Source organism: Orbicella franksi, chromosome 9, assembly GCF_964199315.1.
Source record: "Orbicella franksi chromosome 9, jaOrbFran1.1, whole genome shotgun sequence".
In the NCBI taxonomy this organism is placed as follows: Eukaryota; Metazoa; Cnidaria; class Anthozoa; order Scleractinia; family Merulinidae; genus Orbicella; species Orbicella franksi.
This window is the reverse complement of record NC_138153.1, coordinates 27,167,378-27,180,607: the sequence shown is the minus strand read 5'-3', so window position 1 is coordinate 27,180,607 and position 13,230 is coordinate 27,167,378. Positions and strand designations below refer to the sequence as shown.

At 40.2% G+C, this 13,230-nt stretch overlaps 1 protein-coding gene across 1 annotated transcript in view; it reads left to right on the top strand.

Moving 5' to 3' along the window:
- Positions 1–9,379, top strand: part of LOC145497159 (uncharacterized) — a 171,838-nt gene extending 162,459 nt beyond the window's left edge. Inside the window, exon 2 of the transcript XR_014050654.1 lies at positions 9,094–9,379. The gene's annotated coding sequence lies outside the window, so the exon portion shown is untranslated. The remainder of the gene's footprint in view (positions 1–9,093) is intronic.
- Positions 9,380–13,230: the final 3,851 nt, after the last annotated feature.

Below are 13,230 nucleotides of genomic sequence, written 5' to 3'. Positions count from 1 at the left end.
GATTGGCTATCAGCAGCCCGATTTGAGCATTAATTGGACAGTGTACGCGTCAGGCTTGTAATTGGACAGCACGCGTCATTTTGCGCGCGCTGTTGCGGTGCACTTTGTTGAGTAAACTGCTGTGTTTTTCAGCATTCATAACGACGTTTAATCGTTCAGCGCTCAATCGATGGTTTGTTCGTTTCTCGAATTTTGTCATGGTTTGAAATTACGAGCATGATTACTTCCTGAAACCCCTAATAGGGCCTCACTGATGAACTGATAAAGCTGATCAAGATACACAGATCATAATCTTTTGACTTGATACTGTCTCTGGTTGTCCTTTTTTCTCTTTGTTTTTTTAATACACGACCCCCCCCCCCCCCACCCCTCCCCACCCTGCAAAAATAACCTAGAAATGAATGCACATTTGAATGCACATTTGTCAAATGTAACGCAATCTGTGGAATAATGGCGGGTGCACAACAGATCAAAACAGAACTGAGCTTAAAGGAGTTCTTGATGAGAATCCTCGATTAAGAGGAGGATTTAAAACGCTGCTAACAGACTTCTGGGTCAGTTAGGATCTCAACAAATTGTTAAACTTCTTGTAAACGGCGGCTTATGAGGCGAAAGACAAATAATATTCGCTGTGAAGTGAAGTGTTCGCTGTAAATAACTTTTACCTGAACCACTAACGCTCAGTAGCTAGTCATATCGATCCGTATCTCGGGCAAATTAATTGCTGATCAAATTGTCACGCAACACAAGTTAGAGGTGTGATTGAGGAACAAGTATTTTCACTAGCCTGAAAATCGTATGTTCATCAAGGTAAACTTTATGAAAAAAGTAACAATGCGATGAAGATCCAAAGTGACTAGCGTATTGAGAATTCCAAAGCTAGGAATGAATCTGTTAATTAACGTTCTCAAGGATTTCCGTTTAATTTAATAATATCTACTGAGTTCATTCCGAAGCTCGAGTAAAAATGTTTAATCATAAAGTAAGAAACATAAATAACGTCTTACTAATATACACCGATTCTGGAATATACCATATCTCAAACGTTTTCTTGAATGGAAATTTTGCATTTGAAAATAGTACAGCAAAGCAGGCAAGTGTTTAGTAGTGGTAGTGATACTGTAAAGTTTAACGCGACGTTCCTAGTTTAATTTAATTATAGTTGTTGTCTATGTTTAAAGATATCCCTTTCACGTTTCATGAATTTTGTATTTCCATTGCTTGAGTGGCTATATGTACTCGTTAAAGCAGACTTATAGAATGCATAAGACCCATCTCAAAAAGGATCCATCGAAGCCATAGTCAAGTTCGCTACCGTGTGAAATAGTTTGCGTGATTCATGATAAAGTACCAGTGCTATTGAAAAAACAAACAGACTGGTCTATAAATAAAATGAGTTGTAAAATCTTGTTTGAACTTCTTATCTTGGATTTATTGTAATTCTTTACCTTACAAGAGGTATTGGGAAGGTATAGAATAAAACAATAGTCGGAAATAATAACAATTGCGCTATGATTAACGATTGAATAATTAAGTGAGATATGCCCCAAAGTGACCTCACGGAAAATTCTCTCAACGGAACAGTTTTTACGGGCCACCTGTGATTTTTTCCAGGCGAGTAGAATAAAGAACCTGTTTTTATTTGGTTATATTTATTTACTTAACTGTAATATAACAGACAGCATTTGACAAGTTCAAAGTTTGCTAATATTAGCCTTATCACTTAGGTCCGTAAATGGTTCAGCTTCCGAAGGTTAACTATTTTGTACAAAAAACATTTTTTAAACAAAATTTAGTCCCGAGTAAAGTTTAAGAGATGCCCCACAAACTGTGTAAAGGACATGTTAAGAAAACGTTTGGTACGTCCATACGAGTATGTTAACCATGTGCCAAATTTCAAGTCTCATGGCCGCCGCTGAAGGCCCTGTGGCCGAATTTTCAAGTTTTGCAAATTTTGATGAAAAGATGTCATTTCCGAAAACAGTTAACCAAATAGGTTCTTTTAGTCAAATAAGAAAAAATTCGTTATTTCGCTTTTGTCGGCCGATTCTCGTTATTTTCGGATTTACGCTCTTAAGGTTTGCGAATTCAAATGATGCGATCGTCAATCAAGGGCTAAATGCTTCCTACAGATTGAAAGAGCGGAAAAAAAAAAGAAAAGAAAGAGCGGCATTCAGAACTCGCTGTCAACAAATCGAGCGAAGCTACTTGATTTCCTGGTTCCTTCATTAAGTTAAAATGGATATCTTCTTTCTCGACAATAATTTTTTGAGTTGAAAGCTTCTAATAATTAGCTTGAATTTTGAAGAGTCTTCAGCTACATAGAAAGCTCGTTCAAGCGTCGCCGGTATTTTTCGGCGTCCCTAAACAAAAGTCGGAAATCTGTATTTTCATTTGTGACGTCTCTCACGACAGGATACAAAGATAAAAAAACATTCTCTGATTGGACAAGTTTCAAAGGGCGAATTTGGCGCGAAAACGTTCTTGAAAATGGAACGGAAGCGGTGATTGGCTAATTTCATGAAAGGAATGTTCGGATGTGAGCAGCCGTTTCTTTGGGGGAGCGTTGCGTGACATCCCAAAAAACGGCTGGGGAGTAGACTATACGTTATCAGTCTTAAAAGAAACGACCTTAAAATTAAATTACCATATCCTAATGAGGTAAAATTTTGACCCAATATGGTTTAAGCTCTCGTAATCGACCACCTCTCGTAAGCGACCACCTATTAAAGCTTGACATTTTGGGTGGTCGCTTACCAGAGGTTCGACTGTACTTACTAACCTATAGTTAGCGCGAGCCGTACTATCCAGTACGGCCCTGTTCGTAAACGGTAAACGGAACGGTACTCGACTAAAGCACTTCAAAATCGGTAAAACGGTTAACTCTAAACGGCACAAAACTCTCCATATAATAACAAACATGGCCGATTTGTTATTCCGTGAGAACGAGCACGAATAACCTCTTACTAACGGTAAGGGTTAGTATAGGGCCTGTTAAGAAGCAGTTCCGAAGGAAACATTTTGAATTTTAGTCACGCGTTCGTTTATTGCGCGTACGAATTTAAGTCAATTCAAGTCTGCTGTTTATTCTGCGTTCTTGCCAAATCTTCGGGCATAATACTTGATCCACTCTAGTATTTCCTGCATGGAGTATTTCCTGGAAAGCCTTTTTCTTTTTTTAACACTGGAAAATAGAATAAGAAAACTTTATATCAGATTCTGTGGAACTCCGGCAGATTAACATTAAATTGTAGCGCATCTCAGATCTGAAAGCGTCATTTCTCAACAGACAGTTAACTGGTTAAACTTTTGACCAATTTTAGGGTGTATGTTAAACATCATCCAAACTTATAGAGAAGGGAAACAAGTGCGTTAGGACAGACCCATAAGTACGGTAATCAGGCTAGCGTTACCGGTTTATTGGCCAGCGAAAACAACGGGTTGTAGTTTTTAGCGCGGTCGAGGTGTATCGCGCTTCGATCTTGGCGAGATTCCGCGGGCTCTCAGCTTTGTTAGGCTTTTAGGCTCCGTCCGCGCTACGCAGGAGAAATTTGAAAACCCGCTGTATTTCTACGGTTACACCTACCGTCCACACTGACACGTCACGAATACGGAGCTTTTCGAAAACGCTCTTCAAACCGGGAGAATCTGAAAACGAGTTTTCGTATGAACGGAAAACATTTTGAAAACAGAGCTTCTGAAAACGACTTTGGCGTCACGATAATCATGTGATTTTCTCAACCACAAATCTAAAATGTTAAGCAAACCATGGCGGCAACGGCAATGAGAACGCCACCAAAGAAAAAAGGTTTAATGTGTAGAACAATGGCTGTGCGGGTGCGTTATACATTTTTCTACGTTTCTTTGCCGTCCTTTGCACATCAACAACGTGAAATGACCAAGTTCTGCGTATTTCAGAGAACGCGAACGGCGGGAGCTAAGTTTTCGTACTTTTAATTGGAATTGAACGCTGGCGTTATATATTTAGCTTGAGCAAGTTCTGAGACAAATAGGCGCACGAAACAAATCTAGACATTCGCGAAATTCGAAGGTAAAATATATCAACATTTTATGCTGGCTGTTGTCCTCTGGGTCGTCGTCGTCATTGCTTAAGCTCTCAAATGTGAAACCCTCCGTCCCGACTGTACCCCAGACTCCTCTCGCCATGCCGGAGTTCTCTTAATACCTTACACGGCACCCACGCAAACAAATTTTCCAAAAGCTCAGTAATAAATTTGTAATTAAGTTCGTTTTTAGAGTGATATTAACCTAAAGGTCACTACAAATAAATCTAATGGACTCCTGATAACTCTTGATAAGTTTGACTCTTTCCAAGTTCAATACAAGTGGAAGATCTTAAGTCTAACGTCATGTGTTAGCTATGTGGATCTTTTGAGAGCTTTCAATCTGTTTGGGCACACAAGAGGTACTTATGGGGCTTAAATCGCTTGGTGCTCTGAGGCATAACGTAAACTTCCACCTCAATTACTAAAAAGGCGCTTCGCCATCTTACAATTGTCACGCAAAAAGTGCATTTACGTACTTTGAAAGAGTGCAAATTCTTGTGGCGTACACATCAACATTTGCAGAAACAACGAGAAGGGAACTGTTTTCCGCCTGTTTAAAAATAACTCACAAAAACAATCATGCGAACAGTATTTGCTAACGGAAAGCACTTGACGGACAATTAAGTTAAAATCATATGTGTATCTGTGTCGCCACTGCCGACAGTTGCATTGACAACCAGCAAAGGGCTTTCATCTGTTCGTAAACAGCAAATTGGGCTGGGAAAATATGTCTTTACTGATATGTTTCAGTAATTAAAGCACAAAAATAACCGTGTGCAACGAGTCCACGGTATACAAGCCTATTTGCGCAGTTTAAGCCAAATTTCTGAACGTAAAAGGCTCTCCCGCCTTCTGCCGACCGTCGGGTCCCCGGCGACTTTTAAGTTGAGTATAATAAAACCGAAATCACATCTGACAGGAATTGTTCCTTTTCTGTGCTTTTTGTTTCTGCCAAATAGATAGTTTTCTGCGAAAAAGGAGGTTAAGCCTCTTATACAATTACACGATCAGGAATGTTATGCATCAGTCAATTCCAGCAGTGCCCATCCCCCCCCCCCGGGCTAACCCCCGGGCATTAGCATTTTTTTAAAAAAATGGGCAAATTCCCCGGGGTGGGGAAACATAAGCTGTCTCAATGCCCCGGGGTGGGGACGAAGAAAGAGGGCAAATGCCCCGCCCCCGGGATCGTCACCTTGCAGCACCTCCACAGTTTTTTAATTAATCAGTGAATAAAACGGTCAACGGTTCAGTATTTTAATGCAACGGTAAGACTTCAAGGACAATAGTACGTGTTAGTTGATTCTGATTATATTTATTTCTTTATATTTGTTTTTAACAGTTTGTTAGAGGATAGCTGGGATTGCGGCAGACGTGTCCCCAGCCGCGAGCAATGATAGACGCCTGTATTCGCAGGCTACATTTTTTGTGAAGAATCAAGACATTTTAAATGATGATGCATTGCATTTTAAGCTCGCAAGATCTGTCTTGAAGATCGCATCATTTGAATTCGCAAACCTTAAGTATTTTAACTCCACTTTCATGAATTTAAAAAATGCTAGGCTAGTTTTGAATGCGAAATGCGAAATAGTCGTGTTCACGTCAGTTACTGTTTTGTGATAAACAAAATGTAGTTCACCTTGTCGCTTATATTTATATGCTTACAAGCAATGAAGAAATATCTAAAATTGAGAAAACATAACTTTAAAAACAAGTTTCTCTAGTCCCTGACGGACAAGCCATTGTTCGAAAAACGCCTCGTCTTTCCCGATGAACTCATCCATGGCACTTTCCAAAACACGTGTGTCGAATGCCTCGGGGTCGCCCCGGGGTACGCAAATGCCCAGCCCCCGGGCCGCGATAAAATTGCGGATGCCCCACCCCCGGGACTGACAACTTAAGCAAATGCCCCGCGGTTGCCCGGGGGGGGGGGGATGGGCACTGCTGGAATTGACTGACGCATTAGTACTTAAGATGTAAATAAACTTGAATATATATAAATCGGAAACAATTTATTGTATTTGTTAGAGTTCCGGCATGATGTGGAAAGATCTTTAGTTGCTAATCATTTCCGAAAGTTGAATACAATGGCAAAAAAAAAAAACAACAACAAATTAACAATGATGATTACTGTGCAGAAGTCTCAACTCATTCTCCGTGATAGCGGCGAAGAGATATATTATATTTTAATATATATTTGTAGAAGCTTAGGCGGTGTCGATCATATGAATTGGTTTGGACTGAGATTTAATTGGTAAAGTTTGAAAGAATTTAGTTTTCACTCCGAAAATAGAAAAGCAGTCTTTACAGCCGACTGCCTAGGTAAGAGCCCTAATCAACGTCACAGTTTATTTCAAGTACGTAATATGAATTATTACACGATTGGAGTCCCAAATGTTTTATGATAATTTGTGATTTTGTGGGAATATTTTTCCCTAAGCTATTGATCAGAACAGAGTTGTTTAGTAACATTTGTGAAGCTCTGAAGATGATTGGACATGAGACAAGAGATGAATTCTGACGTAGAATCCAAGCAGACCACGTACGTTACGTTACGCCCCACTGAGCGATCGAGTTACCCCCACTTTCAGTATCAAAGTGTATACATTTCATTTAACCATCACAGCCGACAGATGTATACAATAGGCTACAAATTAAGAAAGTTCTCTTTCTTCACGCGCGACGCTTGCAAAAGTCACACGGGGTGCACCACTTTCCTGACTGAATTCATGTTAAACAATGCTATCCCTTGCGGAAGGATTCTTCAACAAGCCTGTGTGCGTTATTTTGTTGTTCCTGATCCTGGGGCTTCTGGTGATAGAAATCTACCGAGCTGTACAGTGGAAACCGAGATCGGCGGAAAACAGCACTCAACCTGTGGCAGTAGGAAAGCCTCCTTTGTTTAGAGACGAATGGGAATATAATAACAGTATCCAGGGTAGTAGGAAGCAGGCTACAGAACACGATGAATACTAACAGTGTGGTAAGTGTTCATGCGTTCTTTTTCGTTTTCAACAAGTTTGTCTGTTAGATATAAATTTCGACGCATATAAATTCACTCTTGTTTTGTTTTCAATATCCAGCTTTGTTTTATGATTTTTTTAAAAGTTAGAATAGGGAGTTTGCCGTCCGCTCAAAGCGTGTGTAGCGTGTATTTTTCTCGTCGATCAGGCAGGCATATTAGAAATTGCTTAATGGTTTCTGTATCTAGCTACTTCGTGTTTTGATTTTCTATTACGTTTAGTAAAAGCGAAGATTGTAATTTGTTCTTGAGAAGTTTGACCCCAGGTAAACTGAAATACCTCCAGAATTACTTAATCTGCCGGAGTTCTACAGAATCTGATATAAAGTTTTCTTATTCTATTTTCCAGTGTTAAAAAAGGAAAAAGGCTTTCCAGGAAATACTCCATGCAGGAAATACTAGAGTGGATCAAATATTATGCCCAAAGATTTGGCAAGAACGCAGAATAAACAGCAGACTTGAGAATAAATTAAGAGTGACTTCCTGTAAATACTACGGATAGGTGTGCAAAATGCAAATATCGAATTCCCTCAAACTTTTTCAAAAGAAAGCCCTCTGGAAACTATTTAGGAAAATATTCGTTTGGATTTATATTTTTCAAGTAAAGCGATTTTTTAATTTTCACCCTTGGAGAAGCCCTCGAACCACTGAAAAATGTGCTTCGTATTTGCGACTCGTGTAAGGAAACTAAAACAATTATCAAATCTATTTCGATATTACACAATTCAATGACCCTTCCTTTTTTACAAAGTACAGTTATTAGAATTGATAAAAGATTCAAACCTGAATTTTTAAAAAATTTTCAAATTTACCCTCCTAAACAGCATTATCAGAAAGCTCGATTTTGGAAAATTTCAACTACAAAACTTCCTACCTGGTACATGGATTCCGCGGTAAAGATGGTATTCTATAGAAAATGTAAGGCTTCCTCTATCGTTCTGTGAAATAGAATTTTGGGGCAACTCAAACTACGAATAAATATTTACGGTACTCGCTTGAAGTTTATGACCTTTGAACTTACAGTTGTCTTCATGAATACAAGAGATAACCTAAACAACAGTTGGAATTTTAGCCTGAATGCGACCCTTTCTCCCATTTAAATGATTTATAGTTATTTTTTATCTTCTGGGGACAATTTTATCGAAAGTAATATTTTTTTTACGCGGAAAAGGAGTTCTAACTTGTTTATGAGTACGTGCGTATTTGTTTACTGAAGCGGAAATTTGTGGATATTAAATTTATTCCATCTAAGGTCTATTTCGTGTGCTGCAAGGCGTTTCGTGTTCTCATTAAAACAAAATGGTATTGCCAAGTAGAAGGTTTTCTTCTCAGATTTTAAAACAATATATAGTTTTTGACCTACCGTCCACATGCATGGCTTGATTTACTCAGCAGCGTTACACCGGGTGTGATAGCGGTGAGATGGCGTGACGATAATTAACAAATAGAAATCGAGAGCGAATCTACAAGTCGATTCTTGCCGTTGGAAACTTTATCTAAATGCGTTTAACATCACCAGAAATGTCCCGGCGTATCTAGTCAAACAAAATCGAACCGAAATGCAATCGAACACCAATCGTTCGATTGAATTTGGCAATCAAACAAAATCGAACGTCTATTTTGCTGAGAGTTCGATTGTCGAACCAATCGAAACAATCGAGCAAACTCAATCCGATTCGATTTTGTTCGGAATCCATTTCTTGATGTAATTTCCATACATGCAGTCTCCTCCCGGGTCTCCTGGATATCACTTCGGGTTCTCGACGCTCTCGACATTTCTTTTCGGGTTCACTAGCTGTGAGAGGCGCGTTGGCTTCATGGTTAGTGCGCTCGTCTCCGAATCGAGCGGTCCGGGTTCGAGCCCTGGCCGGGGACATTATGTTGTGTTCTTGGGCAAGACACTTTACTTTCACAGTGCCTCACTCCACCCAGGTGTGTAAATAGGCACCGGCAAACTTAATGCTGGGGGTAACCCTGCGATGGACCAGCATCCCATCCAGGGGGGAGTAGAAATACTCCTAGTAACTTCATGCTACAGAAACCGGGACCTGGTGGGCCACTTGACTCGTATGCAGACTTTACCTATCACTGAAAAGTAGCAGTAATTCGACCTTCATTAGCAATTTTCCCCGACCACGTGGCTTCGATTGATCAAATTTTAGTGTAAGTTCGATTATGTTCCATTGCCGAATCCCATCGAATGATTGGTGTTCAATTGGGCTCGATAACCGAACGTTCGCATTCTCGTCGTCAGAGGCCGCGCTGGTTTTGGTCAGCACCAAGAATCGCGACCTCTGGGAAGGTCCAATTTTCTGAGCATGTTCACAGTAATCGTTTCGTATATTTGTCAGACTTGACTCTGAGCATGCGCAGAGCGACGGGAAGAGTCCTTGAATAGCGGACTTCTGGTGTTGGACCAACACAGCGGTCAAACGTCTACGCATGTGCGAGCAATCGAGCAACTAAAAGGCGGCCAAAATATTTTCATGACATTGTTCTTTTCGTGGGTCATCGGCATCCTAAAAATGACATTTTCCTCGTTATTTATATATTTGCTTATGTTTTAGCCTGTACAACGAGAGCTAACAGAAATAAGAGTTAAAAATTGTTCTACTATGGTTGCAGGTCTTTCTTTCCCACCGCGGTATGTATTTTCCGTGTTCCTTGAATTTTTTGTTCGCCTGGACTTTGCATTTACTGCATCAGTCTTTCCCAGTTTGTAGTTTAGAAAAGATTTTCCCACCTGGTCAAAGACCAGGTACAGGCGGTTTGGGATCGGTGTTTTGGTGAGCTATGCCCCCATGACGATGGACATGAACATCGTTTGTCGTTTCGATTCATCTCGCTCCTGTGCTTCAGACAAATCCAGGATCCGGAAGGAATCCCCACAGTCCTTACCAAAATTTTTCCAGCTCGTCTGAGCAAAGCCGAATCACTGCAATCGTCTTTTTCTTCTCCCATTTTTCCTTTTTTTACACACCGTTTGTCCTCCGTTTCCGGCATCACGCATCGAATGATTAATAAAAACAAATAAAAATATACTACGCCGTCGGCTCGTAGCGTGACACGGGTTTTCAAGACTTATAAACTTTTCTGGTAAAGCTCAAAACAAAATGGTAAATCAACGGAACACCGGTAACTTAGTAAACTTTGTGTCTGAAAAGTCTTAAGTTTTCCTTTTACTTGCTTTCTTTCCCTTTTACAGATTTCTATGAACTTTTCAATTTTTTTTGGTAAATTTTGCGTGACACTGGTTGTTTCCCATGTTTTCCTTCAAATTTCTGCGCGGGAAGTTGGCACGCGGCTGCCAAAAATGTACCCATTTGCGCATGCCCGACGTTTGACCGCTGTGTTTGTTGGACCTTCGCAGAGGTGGCGTTGCGATTCTTGGTGCTGACCAAAAGGAGCGTGGCCTCAGGAGACAAGAATGGGAACGTTCGATTAGATACACCGGGAAATGTCGAATCGACATGCGCAGTTGAAGCGTGACACTTCACGCTCTGTTTGGATTTTCCGATTACAGAAAACGTATGGGAGTAACTTTCAGCTATTGTCTCGTAGATCCCAACATTTCAAATTCCACAAGTTACCGTCGATCTAATTTAGGTTCTTTATTCCTAAAGTTTGTTTGGAAGCTTCGAACGAGATAAAAAACTGTGACTTTCGGTTCGGTTTTCCATATGCTTAAGAGTTGCATTTTAGGACGCCATTTAATGCAGTCACTTACACAGAGTAACCTGCGGTGTGTCCGAAATCATTGTAGTTTTCCACCAGGGTATGAGCTATGTTCACCTTCACCGTCGTTCTGTTTGATAAATTGCAACATTCGTGTGTTTCTCAAAAAAAATGATTTTGTTTCTGCACACTCCGGGCTCGGTTTTGCTCATCCAATTTACGCAACATTACAGCGCGCAGTAAGCTCTCCAAAACGCCATTAGAAGCCCGGAGGGGGTACTTTGGGAACTTCTGGGTGGGGACGTGTCGCTGGGACCTGGAACCCTCAGCCTATACCAGAGCTAGTTCAGCTGAATTTTGCTAACCTATACTAGAGTAAACTCCCAAAATCCTCCCATCTATCGACACTGTTGAGGTTGATTTGCGTAAATTTAAACTTGCCGATTTAAGTTTTTTATATTTTTGAGTGGCAATCCCTGGTTTCCTTACTCTAGATAAAATCTTCAACCAACCAGTCAGTTTCGTGGAAAATGATAATCATTCTAGACCCATACGCTCTGATTTATATACCCTATTCTAGAATATACTGCTTGAAAACCATACCCTTCACAGCGGCACATACCTATATAACTCATATATGGCAGTGCCCCCCCCCCCCCCGTATTAGAAGATAGGATACCCTTTGAAAAGCTCGCCGAATTCGTTGTTTTTAAACTGATCGAGGCCACCATTTTTAGAATTCATTGACCAGGCGTTCCTTCAAACCCATAAAGACTAGAGCGCAGCAAATTTTCTAATTTGGGGGTCTACTTTGTTTTTAAATTTTGGCGGACTTCTGAAATTTAACTGGAGAGTCATGTGGTAAAATAGGTTACGTGACCTCTGTTTTTATTTTCCAATACAGAGAATTTTCTTGCTTTCGGCTATAATTTTCCTACTCACGTAAGACTTCATAACACATGAATGCAACACTCAGACATTTCACATTTCAGCTGACCAATCGTTTATGCCGAAAGACAATGCAATCCTATCTATCTTGTCCAGTAGACCACAAATGATTTCCACCCACTTTGATTTTACTTTTCTAGCGATGACTGGCAATTCGAAAACGCAAAGTGGCTCCCATTTTGTTAACAACCTTACGGTACTAGCTGAGTAAAAATTGTTCTCATTTTGATTGGTTCGTGCTTATGATCTATTGGAGGACAGACGCATAGATGGCGGACATTCTTTTTTGTTTCTTTATTATATGAAACAAGTAGATCCCATGTTGCCGTGCGTCAGCAATAGATCACAGAAGACGTCAACAATGGTCAAATGTGATAAGAACATCAGTGACACATTCGGCTATCACCCCGTGTGCCACTTTTTCGTTATTAACACATTTTGACGTCATCTGTGATCTATTACTGAACAGACGAAAGGCAACATGGAATCTATTTGTTAAGGTGGCGGCTGACTACAGTAGCGCGCGCTATGATTGCCTGCCAGACGTGTACAAATGACGCAAGTAATCCTAAGAAGAAAGGAAAACTACTTGAGCACCTGAAAGGCATTAAATCACTTCGGTATACGTAGCAATAGTTTCAAACTCCGTTCAAACATGTGCCTAAGCCTAGGGCCAAAACATTATGACGAAACAACTCGATGAACAACCGGTAAAAGAGCTCTAATTTACTCTCAGCTTGGCGTCACCTGAGCGCTTAAGGGTCCATTAGCCGATTTATGCGCGCGCTCGCGCGCGTTGCTAAGGAGGTGAAATTTCACTTCTGGTCACTTACGTCAGCCTGAGCGCGGAAAATAAAAACAACTCAGTAACTTGCAAATTCGGTTTCATTTTGGATGTTTCTCTTTGTTTTTCGCAAAATGCAAAGTAAAAAAAGTACAAGCAAAGACAAAATAAGAGAAAGACAGAAAGACAAGACCAACTAACTCCATGCTGCATAGGGTAACTTCCAATATATATCGGGCGCACTTCCGGTTTCTTTAAATGCTAAAGGAAACGCTGTTTTTCATTCAATCCAGCCTTTTTCGACCAATTTCGATTAAAGCCAATGTTGGAAACATAGCTATGCATTCCTTCTTCGAAATCATGCTTTTTTCAGAAAATTACGAACTTTTCAATATTTTGAAATTCTCTCAAAATCTGACCTTTTACAAATGAAACAAAATCTATGCATAGCGTAATGAGGATTTAAATTAGAATATTAAATCAATGAAAAAATCCCGATAAAGTAATTTGCCTGGGAGCCTTTGCGTTTTTCAGTATTAGTCACATGACCATGGGCGGGGCCTGATGACGCCATCACTAGTGTTACTGATCATGAAAAAGTTAAAACACATGAAATAACTCTGAAATAAGTAAAAATGACGAGGTTATGAGAGAATAAATTTTCCTTAGCAACGGCTCGAAAAGATCAGTTAATGGGCCCTTAAACCGTTTGTTCGGCGAAACTCCCTAACAAAGTG